Below are 14769 nucleotides of genomic sequence, written 5' to 3'. Positions count from 1 at the left end.
AGGACCCAAATAATTACCGCCCAGTCAGTCTGACATCAATAGCAGGGAAGATTCTGGAGCAGATCATTAAGCAAACAGTCTGTGAGCACCTAGAAAGGAATGCTGTGATCACCAATAGTCAGCATGGATTTCTGAAAAATAAGTCATGTCAGACTAACCTGATCTCATTTTTTGACAGAATTACAAGCCTGGTAGATGAAGGGAACTCAGTGGATATAGCCTATCTTGATTTCAGCAAGGCATTTGACAAGGTGCCCCATGATATTCTTGTAAAGAAGCTGGTAAAATGCGGTCTTGACTCTGCTACCACTCAGTGGATTTGTAACTGGCTGACTGACCGAACCCAAAGGGTGCTCATCAATGGTTCCTCTTCATCCTGGAGAAGAGTGACTAGTGGGGTGCCACAGGGTTCTGTCTTGGGCCCGGTCTTATTCAACATCTTTATCAACGACTTGGATGATGGACTCAAGGGCATCCTGATCAAATTTGCAGATGACACCAAACTGGGAGGGGTGGCTAACACCCCAGAGGACAGGATCACACTTCAAAACGACCTTGACAGATTAGAGAACTGGGCAAAAACAAACAAAATGAATTTTAACAGGGAGAAATGTAAAGTATTGCACTTGGGCAAAAAAAATGAGAGGCACAAATACAAGATGGGTGACACCTGGCTTGAGAGCAGTACATGTGAAAAGGATCTAGGAGTCTTGGTTGACCACAAACTTGACATGAGCCAACAGTGTGACGCGGCAGCTAAAAAAGCCAATGCAATCCTGGGCTGCATCAATAGGAGTATAGCATCTAGATCAAGGGAAGTAATAGTGCCACTGTATTCTGCTCTGGTCAGACCACACCTGGAGTACTGTGTCCAGTTCTGGGCACCACAATTCAAGAAGGACACTGACAAACTGGAACGTGTCCAGAGGAGGGCAACCAAAATGGTCAAAGGCCTGGAAACGATGCCTTATGAGGAACGGCTAAGGGAGCTGGGCATGTTTAGCCTGGAGAAGAGGAGGTTAAGGGGTGATATGATAGCCATGTTCAAATATATAAAAGGATGTCACATAGAGGAGGGAGAAAGGTTGTTTTCTGCTGCTCCAGAGAAGCGGACACGGAGCAATGGATCCAAACTACAAGAAAGAAGATTCCACCTAAACATTAGGAAGAACTTCCTGACAGTAAGAGCTGTTCGACAGTGGAATTTGCTGCCAAGGAGTGTGGTGGAGTCTCCTACTTTGGAGGTCTTTAAGCAGAGGCTTGACAACCATATGTCAGGAGTGCTCTGATGGTGTTTCCTGCTTGGCAGGGGGTTGGACTCGATGGCCCTTGTGGTCTCTTCCAACTCTATGATTCTATGATTCTATGATTCTATGATTCTATACCTCATAGAGTTGTTGAGGGGATTAAATGAGGTGGGGGGAAACAGTGTATGCCATCTTGAGCTGCTTGGAGGGGAAAAGTCAGCTATAAACTAAACAATACATAAGTAGAACAACAAATACATCAAACAACGAAACTGCCACTAAGCCAGCAGTGTACATATACTTGCAGCGTTGACGTCAAAGCCATCCTGTTCACCATTAATGAGTTTGTGCAGGTGTATGACATCATCAGGGGTCCTGATAACAGCATGAAGGATGACTCACACAACGGAGACTCTTTAGGCTTCATTGATGTTGGGAAAGAACGAGTCATCAGGGCTTGGCGATGTTGAGAAATCCTGAAGAGGTGCTCAGACAGCAAGCACAGACACAGGCATGACCAGTGCTATTTTTATAGAAAAAGAGGGGCCGTAACTCACCATGAGGACCTCCCTTGTTCTCTTTTAATAGCAATGGCACCCACCTGAGAGGTGCTGGAACTGAGTTCTGGTGAGTACCAGATGAAAAATGCCTTGAGCATGCTCTTCCCACTAATCTCAGTAGAACAACCATGTCAGCCTTCAGGACTGACTCTATGCTTGGCTTCATCTTGGCTTGGCCTTAATCAACCCAACACACCTCCTGTTGTCTTTGGATTACAACATCCATCAGCTCCAGACCTAGGAGGTTTCCTTTAGGTGTGCTTCTGTCAATGTGGTCCAGGGATGGGAGACGATTATCTTTTGGTCTGCATTTTAAGTTTAGCCTACCTGTGCTTTCCAAAACAATCAACAACCCAAAATGTGATTTTTCCAAAATCCTCACTTCTCTGAATTTTGCATGATGTGGTTCCAAATCTCCCCAAAATGTGCGTGAGCGTGAAGTATGCATGGAAATTATTATTAATTTTATTTGTTGTTGTTGCTGACTATCCCACCTTTTTTTCCAGGCAAGGACTCAAGGCAGCTTACACAAATTAAAACAACACAGATAAATATAATGAGCCAAAAACATATAGAAGATCATCATTAAAAAGTAATTAAATTCTAATAGAATTAAAACAAAAAATGCCTATATTCATTAAAATAAACTTTCCAGAAAGAATTGTGTTAGGGGAAATGGTTTGCAAAAGTATGCATGTTAGGGAAAAATTTCAATGCGGAAATGCACACTAAAAGGGTGATGAATTTCTATCAGGACTTTATATCTTTCTATATACATAAAAATGTAAGGTGTCGTCATGCTCTGCAGTTCATGCCAACTGCAGCCTGAGGAACAGCAGGTGTGCTGTGAAGTGCCTCTCCCCTCCTTGTAAAGGGGCTGGGGGAGGAAGGAGGAGCTTGGATGAGCTGTAGGGTGAGGGGAGAGGGAACTGAGGGATAGTTGAAGGGGGTGTGAGGGGTAAAGGGAGGGAGATTATTCAGGTGCGAGTGTAGGTGCCAAATAAGGATGGAGGATATTGATGGACTCGCATCTGGTTTGCATTTCATGAGTGTGCAGCCTTGTGCCATTATCCACCAGTGTCCTCTAAGAAGCAAGAGGGAAACTTCAAAGAGCACCACAAGGGCCTGCTCCAAAATTAATGGTGCAAGATGCAAATCTTTCTGAGTTCACACGCTCCTCCCTAAGTTCAATTCAAGGAAGCTAGAAAGCAGAAACAGGTGAGTCAGTTGGTTTGTGCTTGGCGCCGATAACACCAAGGTCACAGGTTCAATCCCCATATAGGCCACCTACATATTCCTGCATTGCAGGGGGTTGGACTAGATGACCCCTGGGGTACCTTCCAACTCTACAATGATATGTTTCTATGTTCAAAAGCACTAAATGAGGAGTTATTCCTAGTAGGTGGCTGCAACAGTTAAAACTAATTTCACTTAAAAGAATGTCACAAGGGGGGGTATGTGTAAATAAAAACAAACAACAACATTTAACTTGCAGAGAAGGAAGTGTGATGTAGTGGTCATCACAGAGCTGCATCCGTGAAGGGCTGGAGTTCCTGGTGAGGGACATGTGAATGTAGAAAGCTGCCTTTACGTCAAGTCAGGAAATTGATCTATCTAGCTCAGTATTACCTACACTGACTGACAGCCGCTCTCCAAGGTTTCATACAGGGAGTCTACCTGGAGATTTCATTGGGAATTGAACCTCGGACCTTCTGCATGTCAAGCAGATGCTCTGTCTCTGAACTACAGCCCACCGCCTTAAAATGAATTAAGCTTCTAGTCCATCTTTCTGAATAAAGTGCTGAATTATTTGGCAACAAAGGAAGCTGCCTTATACCAAATCCAGCCATTTGTCTGTCTAGCTCAGGATTCCCTCTACCCACTGGCAGCGGCTCTCTGGGGGGGTCACAAAGGGAATCATTCTCAGCCCTACCTGGACTGAACATGGGACATTCTGCATGCAAAGCATATGCATTGCCACTGAGCCAGGGCCTTTCCCCAACATTACCCCATGTCAGTCCTACTCAGAATAAACCTACACTGAAATGAATGGCAACTACTAATTCAGGTCCATTCATTTCAATGGGTCTACTCCGCGTAAAAGCTAGTTCACACACAAAAACACATTTATTTGATGCAAAGGCCATCTGCATCCAGTTCTACCTTTTTCGTAATCAAGGCTTAGGATGACTAAGGGATTCTTTCTTTCTTTCTTTCTTTCTTTCTTTCTTTCTTTCTTTCTTTCTTTCTTTCCAGTGGGGAAAAAGGAAAGCAGCTGAAAGAGTTGCAAAGCCTTGAGCAACGGGTGTGGGGATGTGAGCGGCTGCAATGACTCACGGATGAAACCAGCTCTGCAGTCAACTTCCTCTTTGCTTTATGTAAGCCTGCTGAATCCACAGTAATTGCCTTCCAGCCCCCAGCCCCTTCGCCTTTTGGTTCTGCTTTATCTGCTGCCTGCCTGACAGAAGTTCTGTGCAACTCCTGACAGAAGTGAAAAAGGAACCACACCCTACTCCCCAATTTTTGCAACTATATGGCCTCCAGGCCTGGGCGGACTTTGGTAATCTTTCATAATACACAGGTACCCTGTGTGAGCCCAAAATTTTGCACCTACAAATGGATCTTCTCAATTATTGATCTTCTCAATTTTGTGCCCTGTGTGGCAGAACTGCTGGCACTGCCCAAAATCTATGCTGGCTCATGTAATGTCTCTCTTGTACTAGTTATGCAACCAATTTCCAGTGCAAGATAGACTTTCAAACCCCTAAAATGGAAGGGGAGGCCAGGTAGAGAGGCCGGGGGAGAGGGTACATTTAGCCCCGAGGCCCAAGGTTCCCCTCATTTTGTCACACACCACCCTTGGTCACCTAGCAACCATCAAATCATCTCAAAATCCTGCACCCACATAAATTCTAGAGACTTCTCAAGTTCTCCTGAGAACAAGACAGAAAGCTGAAAGGTGTTATTGCAGAGGAATAAAACTTTTTTAAAAGTGGAGGATGTCTTATTACTATTAAACAATTACTCATGACTGTTCATGAAACCTAGAATAGCATTAGTCTGCTAAGACCACCCAGATCCTTTTCACGTGTGCTACTATTAAGCCAGGTGTCTCCCATCTTATAATGTGTGGCTGGTTATTTTATTCCAGTCTAGGTATCCAAGCAGTGTGTTCTAGGTCTCCTAGCCACATCAGGGGCTCATAAAGAGAGGGCCAACTTTAATAAAATAGGGGGGCAGGCAGGCCCCACCCCACATAATCAATCACATGATGTGGTACGGGCATACCATGCCCATCAACTATTTGATATATTTGATATATATTTGATATATGCCCAACCCCCTTGAATATTTTATTAGGAGGCCTGAAGACACCTCGGCCCCTAGGAGTTGGCTGCTATGGCATCCACAAAATATGAGGGAGAAGTCGGATTCAGCACACATTTAAAGATGAACTTCCGTAATCCACATTTATAAATATGAAGTGAAACACGGCTATGCATGATTTCACCATGCCCTTCTCCAGCCAAGTGAAGTGCACACACGCAAAAATGCATATTTACACCAGAGTAAGATGTGCATGGGACGTGGGTGGCGCTGTGGGTTAAACCACAGAGCCTAGGACTTGCCGATCAGAAGGTCGGCGGTTCGAATCCCCACGACGGGGTGAGCTCCTGTTGCTCGGTCCCTACTCCTGCCAACCTAGCAGTTCGAAAGCATGTCAAAGTGCAAGTAGATAAATAGGTACTGCTCTGGTGGGAAGGTAAACGGCGTTTCCGTGCGCTGCTCTGGTTTGCCAGAAGCGGCTTAGTCATGCTGATCACATGACCCGGAAGCTGTCTGCGGGCAAACGCCAGCTCCCTCAGCCAATAAAGCGAGATGAGCGCCGCAACCCCAGAATCAGTCATGACTGGACCTAATGGTCAGGGGTCCCTTTACCTTTACCTTTTAAGATGTGCATAAAATGTCAGTGAAAATAACATACTAAGATGCATTATGTTAATAAAATTGCTGTGCAAAAATTTGTGCATTAGGAGAAATTTGGGCTGCGACACTGATTTTATTTTATTTTATTTTTAAAATGCAAATTGATATGGAAATGTGGAGAACTGAACTTAAGACAGAAAAAACTTCCAAACAAAACTTCCAAACAAAAAATATCAAATTCACCCATTCTGTTCCACCACACTGAACAGAGACACTCTATGCTGCAACAGAGGCTTGCGGTTCCAACTTGCTTACATTGATTACACCCCAAATCATGCTCCAAATGTCTCAATACCCTGGCATTTTGATCACTAAAAGATACTGTCCCTGGCAATCTTGAAATAACCAGCCAGGAGGGTCTGTGACTGGGGTGTGTGTGTTTTTAATATGATTATAATACGTTTTAAATTGTCTCAATATGTTTTAAAAATTGTTTTTAATAACAATAAAAAACATTGTATTGTTTTGACACAGAATCATAGATTTGTAAATTTGGAAGGGACTCTGAGGTCATCTAGCCCAATCCCTTGCAATGCAGACATCTCAACTGAAGCACCCATGGCAGGTGGCCATCCAACCTCTGCTTATAAACTTCCAAGGGAGGAGAGCCCACCACCTTCCGAAGGAGTCCGTTCTACTGTCAAACAGCTCCTACCACCAGAAAGTTCTTCCTGGTGTTTAGTCGGAATCTCCTTTCTTGCAATTTGAATCCATTGGTTTGAGTTCTACCCTCTGGACTCATGAGAAAACAAGCTTTCACCCTCTCCCTTGTGACAGCCTTCAGATAGTTGAAGATGGCTATTGTATCTCCTCTCAGTCTCCTTTTTTTTTTTTTTTTTGCACGCTAAACATACCCAACTCCTTCAACTGTTCCTCATAAGGCTTGGTTTACAGACCCTTGATCATCTTAGTTGCACTCTGCTGTACACATTCCACTTTGGTGTTTGAAACCCTGGGCTCCTATGGGTGAGGATAGGAATTTAATAAATAAATAAACAAACATACCATTTCCCCTCTCTCCCCTCCCATACACCCATCCAAGGCTGGCCAGGACATGAAAAAGACTGGCCAGCCCTAGTTTCCCTGCCCAACCAGCTTTGGGGCTGAAGAGAGATTCAAACCCTTCTCTCTCCCAGGTTAGAGATCCAACCCAGTAGTCATACCTCGTGTTACAGATGCTTCAGGTTGCGTTTTTTTGGGTCACGGATTGCCAAAACCCGGAAGTACCAGAACGGGTTACTTCCGGGTTTCGGCAGTCGTGCATGCGCAAAAGCGCTAAATCACACTTCGCGCATGCACAAAAGCACCGAATCGCAACCTGTGTGTGTGCAGATGCGCCACTGCAGGTTGCAAATATGCATCCCGCACGGATCACGTTCGCAACCCGAGTGTCCACTGTATTGCAGAGGTTGTCAATGCCTGCCCCACACGACGCTGCTGGATTGCAACTCCCTGAGCCCCTATCTTGCTATGTCTGCTGTGGGGCTGTGGGGAGTTGAAGCCCCACAATGTGTGAAAGCTGCCACAATGGCAAACGATAAAAATTATACAGAAGGGCTGTCTTGCTTGACTGGGGTTGATGCGCTCCGGGTGCCGCTCGGCACCACTCTGTGCAATATTCAGCTGAGTATTCGCTACCTACTTATTTGACTGTGCTGAAAATTCTGTTGCCACCACCATGTGGATAAATGATGAGTTTTGCTACCTGGTTTAGGAGCAGCAGGTGGCTTAATGGGTAGGGGTAGCAGGGAAGAGAACTGTTGTGCCCCTGCAACTCAACCAGCGGAGCTGACTTGCCACCTTAACCCACCCAAGGCCAGGAAGACAAAAGCCAGCTGATGGCACTTGGCGGTGGAAAGCACAACTCTCCCACAGCCCAACTATAGCCCTGACATGGAGCCACAGTTGCACCATCGCCACGCACTGGAAGGAGGGGGGCTAAGTTCGTTATATCCTGGTTTATGGCTGAGTTCTGGGGGAGCAGAGAGGGGGGAATCAGCAATTAAAGAGATGTCGTGTCAGGGGGGGAAAAAGGTTGTGCAAAGGGGGAGGGGGGAGAGCGAGCAGAACCCTCCCTTCCAAACTGATGAAAGTTGAAGGCTCTGTTTTCTTCTCTCTCTTTTCGCTCATCAAGAGAAGAGAATAAAAAAAAAAATAGAAATAAATACAAACCCTGCCTGGAAAGAGTTGTGTTCTGCAAGCACCCCCTCCCTCACCGCCGGCCCCATTCCCAGCGCTCTGAAAGGAGCCCTCGCATCCGTCTTGCTGTGTCCCTGCATTTTAATTACCACCTTATTAATATTCATGAGGCTAGGCACTCAAGGGGGATTACAGTCTGTCATTCTCTCTCTTGCTCTCTCGCTCTCTCCCCCCTCCCTCTCCCTTTCCATGTCCCCCCTTCCCTCCACCGCCTGCCTCCTTGGCTGAATCTGTTTTTCAGCCTCCCTAACAGCCACTGCAGAGCCTGTAGAGATATATAGATACACACACACACCCCGCAAGCCCTTTTGCATCTACATAGATGATTTGGGGTGAGTGGCTCAACTTAGCGGGTATGTGGGGGTACATACCAGTTTGTACGTGTGCGGGTGCATTTGCCCGCGTGTGAACGCGTGTGAGTACCCATGTTTGTGTTTGTCAATGGGTGTGGGTGCAGGTGTGAGTGTGGGTGCATGTGTGAGCATGTGTCTCTATGTACATTTGTGAGTATGCCGTGCATGAGTGTGTGATGCTGTCCGGGAGTGTGTGGTTATATGTGTGCATTCGTGTGTGTGGATGTGTGCATCAGTGTGTGTGTACATTTATGAGTGTGTGCACTCTTGTGATATAAGAAGCAACATTCTTCCACTGTATGCAAGAGATAGGATAATTCCTCTACAGTGGTACCTCGGGTTACATACACTTCAGGTTACAAACTCCTCTAACCCAGAAATAGTACCTCGGGTTAAGAACTTTGCTTCAGGATGAGAATAGAAATCTGGCGGCGGCGGCGCAGTGGCAGCAGGAGGCCCCATTAGCTAAAGTGGTGCTTCAGGTTAAGAACGGACCTCTGGAATGAATTAAGTATGTAACCAGAGGTACCACTGTATATAGAAGAAGAAGAAGCACTCTGAGAAATGGGAGAATTTCTCCATTTGGAAGAGGCATTCTCTCCTGAGAGGAAGGAAGATGCTTCTTCTTACATCAAGGAGGGGGAACCTGGCACTCCAGATGTTGCTGAACTCTAGCACCCCACAACTATTTAATCTTTTTAAAAAAGGAGTTTGGGAGCCACTTCTTGACTAAGTCTGCAGCCTGCCCCCACCCTGACTTCACCTTAGGCACTCCCTGGCCCCTCCAAAGCTGTCGTCATCTGAACATAGTTCCATAGTTCTCATTTTTCCAGTCTCAATTCAGCCCTCAACTCTTCTGCATCAGTCTGCAATCTCTTTTTTTAAAAAAAGTTCAAAAAACTCTTTTTTAAAAGTCCTCATGAAAATTAATTAGCATTTTAGTGTGAATTTTCTCTTAATATACATGCACTTTATATGCCGTTTCCCCGTGTTCTTCACATTTTTGCACATTGGTTTCTGTAACAGAATGTGTTTTTGTATGTCCTTTTCACTAAGATATACATTTCCATGCACACTTTACCTCAATCTATGCACTTTGGTACACGTTACTTGGTTGGAGAACTGGCCTTGCAAAACCAGGAGCAGTGCCCCATGGTGGCACCTATGACTATGACAGCCCTTCAACATAGGAAAAAGCCCAATGAATCTTCTCCAGCTCGGATTTTAATTCGAGTCATGGGAGAATTTGGAAGCTTCTACTGCAGGGGGAACTGATATTGTCTCTCCACATCCATAACTAGGAATGGCCATATCTATATCTATATCTGTTGTTGTTGTTGTTCAGTTGTTTAGTCGTGTATGACTCTTCGTGACCCAGAGCACGCCACGCACTCCTGTCTTCCACTACCTCCCGCAATTTGGTCAAACTCATGTTTGTAGCTTCGAACCAGTGTGGTGTAGTGGTTAAGAGCGGTAGACTCGTAATCTGGTGAACTGGGTTCGCGTCGCCGCTCCTCCACATGCAGCTGCTGGGTGACCTTGGGCCAGTCACACTTCTCTGAAGTCTCTCAGCCCCACTCACCTCACAGAGTGTTTGTTGTGGGGGAAGAAGGGAAAGGAGAATGTTAGCCACTTTGAGACTCCTTAAGGTATTGATAAAGCGGGATATCAAATCCAAACTCCTCCTCCTCCTCCTCCTCTTCTTCTTCTTCTTCACTGTCCAACCATCTCGTCCTCTTTCTTGTGCCCTCAATCTTTCCCAGCATCAGGGTCTTTTCCAGGGAGTCTTCTCTTCTCATGAGGTGGCCAAAGTACTGGAGCCTCAGCTTCAGGATCTATATCTATATCTACAGGGCCGTCTTAAGTATATCCGGCGCTGTGGTGCAAAGATCCCTCCGGCGCCCCCCCCCCTGTTTCCCAGAGTTGCTGACCTTTTTACAGAGCTGCTGGCAGCTTTGCAGGGTTTGAGGAGGTGGGCAGTGGCTGAAGGGAGGCTCCTCCAGCGGGGAAAAGGTAGAGGCTCCAGGTGAGGCGCTGCTTCAGCGAGGCAGGTGAGAGCAGTGAGCTGATGCCAGGAAGCGCTGCGTCCAGCCTCCTCCTCTTCCCTGGCGCCCATGCCGCTGTGGCCACGGCAGGCAGAGGCTCCAGGCATGGCGCTGCTTCGGCACAGCATGGCGGAGGCGGGGGAGGGCAGCGAGCTGACGCCAGGAGGCGACGCAACCAGCCTCCACCTCTTCCCTGGTGCCCTCCAGAACTTGGCGCCCTGGCACCCCACGCCACTTGCCTCTATGTTGTTGTTTTTTTAAAAAAAAAATTATTAGAAGTTTAAAAATTACAGAAAAAAGAAAAAAGGAAAACAATAAAAAATTTAACAGAACATACATTACAATCCATAAAAAGAAAAACATAAAAAACAATACAACAATACAGCAAAAAGAAACAAAAACACTAAAACACACATCCAATATTCCATATCTTTACCTTTCATTTACTTGTTTCATTGACCTCCTCACACCTCCCTTTTTTGTATTCTAGTTCAATTAACTATTTCAGCAAATTCTTTCCATCTTTCTCAATTTTTGTTCTATAATTTATCTTAACGGTCTAACCTTAAATTTTTTCATTTTGGCCCATTATCAATCAGCTTTTACTTAATTCTTTATTACATTTCTGCTAAAACCATATAGCTTCATTCCAGCATCCTTCTAACATTCATTAATTTTGCAATGTTTTTGTAAATATACTTTAAATTTTTTCCAATCTTCTTCCACCGACTCTTCTCCCTAGTCTCGGATTCTGCCAGTCATTTCCGCCAGTTCCATGTAGTCCATCAGCTTCATCTGCCATTCTTCCCTGGTGGGTAGATCTTGTGTCTTCCAATACTTTGCGATAAGTATTCTTGCTTCTGTTGTGGTGTACATAAAAAAATTCCTATCTTTCCTTGGCACCAATTGGCCGACCATGCCCAGGAGAAAGGCCTCTGGTTTCTTCAGGAAGGTATATTTAAATACCTTTTTCATTTCATTATAGATCATCTCCCAGAATGCCTTAATCTTCGGGCATGTCCACCAAAGGTGAAAGAATGTACCTTCAGTTTCATTACATTTCCAACATTTGTTATCGGGCAGATGATAGATTTTTGCAAGCTTGACTGGTGTTATGTACCACCTGTAGATCATTTTCATTAAATTCTCTTTTAAGGCATTACATGCCATAAACTTCATACCAGGGCTGGTTAGTACTTGGATGGGAGGCCACTTGCCTCTATGGGCAAGACACCCCTGTATATGTATATCTATATCATCTATACCTATATATCTCCATTTCAGTTTATCTCCATTTCTCATTCTTTCCAATCTTTAGTTTAGTTCCCAACATTTTCACATCAGTTTGCAATTTAAAGAAAAGTCCTCATGAAAATTCATCAGCGTTTTAGTGCAAATTTCTCCTAATTCACACACTTGCTATATAATAACTAAAGAAGAACCTTCTGGATCAGGCCAATGGCCCATCTACTCCAGCCTCCTCTTCAACCAGATGCCCATTATGAGAAACCTGCAAGCAGGACCTGAGCACAAGAGCTCTCTCCCCTCCTGCAGTTTCCAGCAACTGACATTCAGATGCATCACTCCCTCCAACTGTGAAGGCATCACAGCTTTGTAACCATTGATATCCATGAATTTATCTAATCCTCTTTTAAAGCCTTCTAGCTTGGTGGCCATCTCTGCCTCCTGTGGGAGGAAGTTCCATAGTGTAACTACGTGCTGTATGGAGGAGTTCCATTTTTCTGTCCTGAATCTTCCAAAGATTTATATAATATTGTCTAAAGCACACGTTTTGGCAAAGCAATTTCCTCTAATTACTTAACACATTTCTGTATGCTATTTTCACAAATATATGCATTTCTCGGCAAATTTTGCCCCACAAGATACATTTTTGCATGCTTTACTGAGCTGGAGAAGTGTGTGGCAAAATTTGGAGGGGTGTGAATATTCTAAGGGAGGCTGTGTTTCAGTTCATGTATTTGTTCTCAAAAATGAGGATCAGGAAAGTTTGCATTTAAATGTGAAGTGAATCAAATTTCTCTCCCCATCCCCATTGATTCAGTTTCATCGAGTTTGCTGGAACCAAAACCTAGCCATCTTCCCACACAGCCACATTCCCAAATTTTGCCACACACTTCTCCAGCCAATGCATATGTACAAAATGGTAAAATGTCCATAAAAAATGCATGTATTAGTAAAAATATAATTGAAGCTATGGATCAAGTGAGCAGCATCCTTCCCCCCCCCCCCGCCAAAAAAATATCCTCCAGCATCCCTTCTAATTTCCACTCTGCTATGCAGACCAGTGCAGAGGTGGATGGGAGCCAAGTACACTTGCCCCCAGCCTTGGTTTGGGGGAAGGGGTTGCCATATGTCCTCTTTTTCCAGGACACACCCTCTTTTTCATGGGTAAAGTCATAATAGTGATCCATAGTTTAAAGTAGAAGTCAGCAAATGTGTCCTCTTTTTTGCTCTTCAAAATATGGCAACCCTAGTTTGGGACCCCACCATGGACCTCTAAAATCCCCCCATGCCTCCTAGCCGCTAGGTGACTTAATAGGCGAAACAGCCATGGGCAAAACATCGTTCCTGTCAGTATGCATTGGGTAGTAAAATCGGGACCTGCATTACTGAGTACTTGTCAAGGGCTGGACTGAGGAGGAAAGGTGGAGGCTGCCCCACCTTCTCCTGAACCTTCCCAAGAACAGGAGGACAGTATAGATTTAGAACAGTGGTTTGCAGAAGGACATAGTTCAGAGACTGCAGAGGGGAAAAGCTGGGAAATATTGGAAGAGGAACAGAAGGAAGAAGAAACAACCGGGGGAGAGACAGCTGACTGACTTGGTGTCTTTAGAGAGCATTCCTGAGCCCCACACTCCCAGGACCAGTTGTGCATTAAGGGTAGTAGAACAGAAAGCTCAGAGGCAGAAAGCCCAGATCAGACAGCGCAGGGATGATGTAGGATAAGACAGATGGAGGGGGTTGGGAGCAACGCCATCACTGAAATAAGAACCACATTCCTTTGTCTCCCTCTCTCTGAATACTGAATAAATTACGTGGTGAGGATTCTTTGTGTTTATCTGCTTTTTTTGGCTGCCACCGTGGGAGGGATAGGATTCCATGGACCCTGACAGTACTAGGGTGTAGCGTGAGATCAGATTAGACGCTATCACCATGATGGCACATCTCATGGACAAGACTCCCACACCAGGCCTCAGGCAAGCTCTGCATGCACCTGTTACCATGAAACTCATTGATAGTTCTGTGCATGAATCCCTGACCTTAAATCAATTCAGGCCAAGCTGATAATCTGCTGGATAGTGTTAAAGCAGCCCTGGATTGCCCCTAGTTGGGTTGGGTTGAACTGGATCAATCCAGGGCTGACAAAAAGGGGCCAACTGCCAGAGAAGGATGACTGGGAAGAAGACATGCAGGCAGCCTAAGGTAGCCATTTTCCCCTCCATCTGCCTGACTTTACAATGCCTCCAGGTCAATTTGGGACCCATATCAGGTTGGCTCAGCCCCAGATCATCACGTGTTGGATCAGGGCTACTCCCAAGTGATGTATCAGGCCCCAATGTATTGTATTCTCTATAAGAGTACAAAGTGGGGTTGGTACGGTCCCTAATGAAAAAGAGGCCACATTAACACCATCCATTTAAAGCACTGTGACAATAATGGCTTCCTCCAAAGAATCCTAGGAGCTGTAGTTTGCTAAAGGTGCTGTGACTTGATGGGAGGCCCCTTATTTTGCTAATTTCCAGTGTTCTCTGGGAAGAGGGATTGATTAGGAATGCAGGTAGCTGCCTTATAAGACCAAATAAGACCATTGGTCAATCTAGCCCAGTACTCTCTATGCTGACTGGCAGCAACTGTCTGGGATGTCAGGCAGGAAGGCTCTCCCAACTCTACCTGGAGATGCCAGAGATTGAGCCTCGGACCTTCTAAGAGCCAGTGTGGTGTAGTGGTTAAGAGTGGTAGACTCGTAGTCTAGTGAACTGGGTTCGCTTCCCTGCTCCTCCACATGCAGCTGCTGGGTGACCTTGGGCCAGTCACACTTCTCTGAAGTCTCTCAGCCCCACTCACCTCACAGAGTGTTTGTTGTGGGGGAGGAAGGGAAAGGAGAATGTTAGTCGCTTTGAGACTCCTACAGGTAGTAATAAAGTGGGATATCAAATCCAAACTTTTCTTCTTCTTCTTCTTCTTCTTCTTCTTCTTCTTCTTCTTCTTCTTCTTCTTCTTCTTCTTCTTCGTGCAAGGCAGGCACCCTGCCACTGAACTATCATCCTCCCTCACTCTGGGAATTGGAGCCCTGGAAGGAGAACTGGGGTCTCAGGACTCTTAACAATCACAGCTTCTAGATTTTGGGGTGGGTAGC

At 45.4% G+C, this 14769-nt stretch overlaps 1 long non-coding RNA gene across 1 annotated transcript; it reads left to right on the top strand.

The window, feature by feature from the left end:
• Positions 1-1603: 1603 nt before the first annotated feature.
• Positions 1604-5027, top strand: LOC308578933. The gene is made up of 4 exons (XR_014004222.1): positions 1604-1874; positions 2314-2399; positions 2858-3025; positions 4064-5027. It is a non-coding gene; the product is annotated as an uncharacterized lncRNA (long non-coding RNA).
• Positions 5028-14769: the final 9742 nt, after the last annotated feature.

Source organism: Podarcis bocagei (assembly GCF_964188305.1).
Source record: "Podarcis bocagei genome assembly, chromosome: Z".
NCBI lineage: Eukaryota > Metazoa > Chordata > Lepidosauria > Squamata > Lacertidae > Podarcis > Podarcis bocagei.
This window is presented reverse-complemented; position numbering and strand designations above follow the sequence as displayed.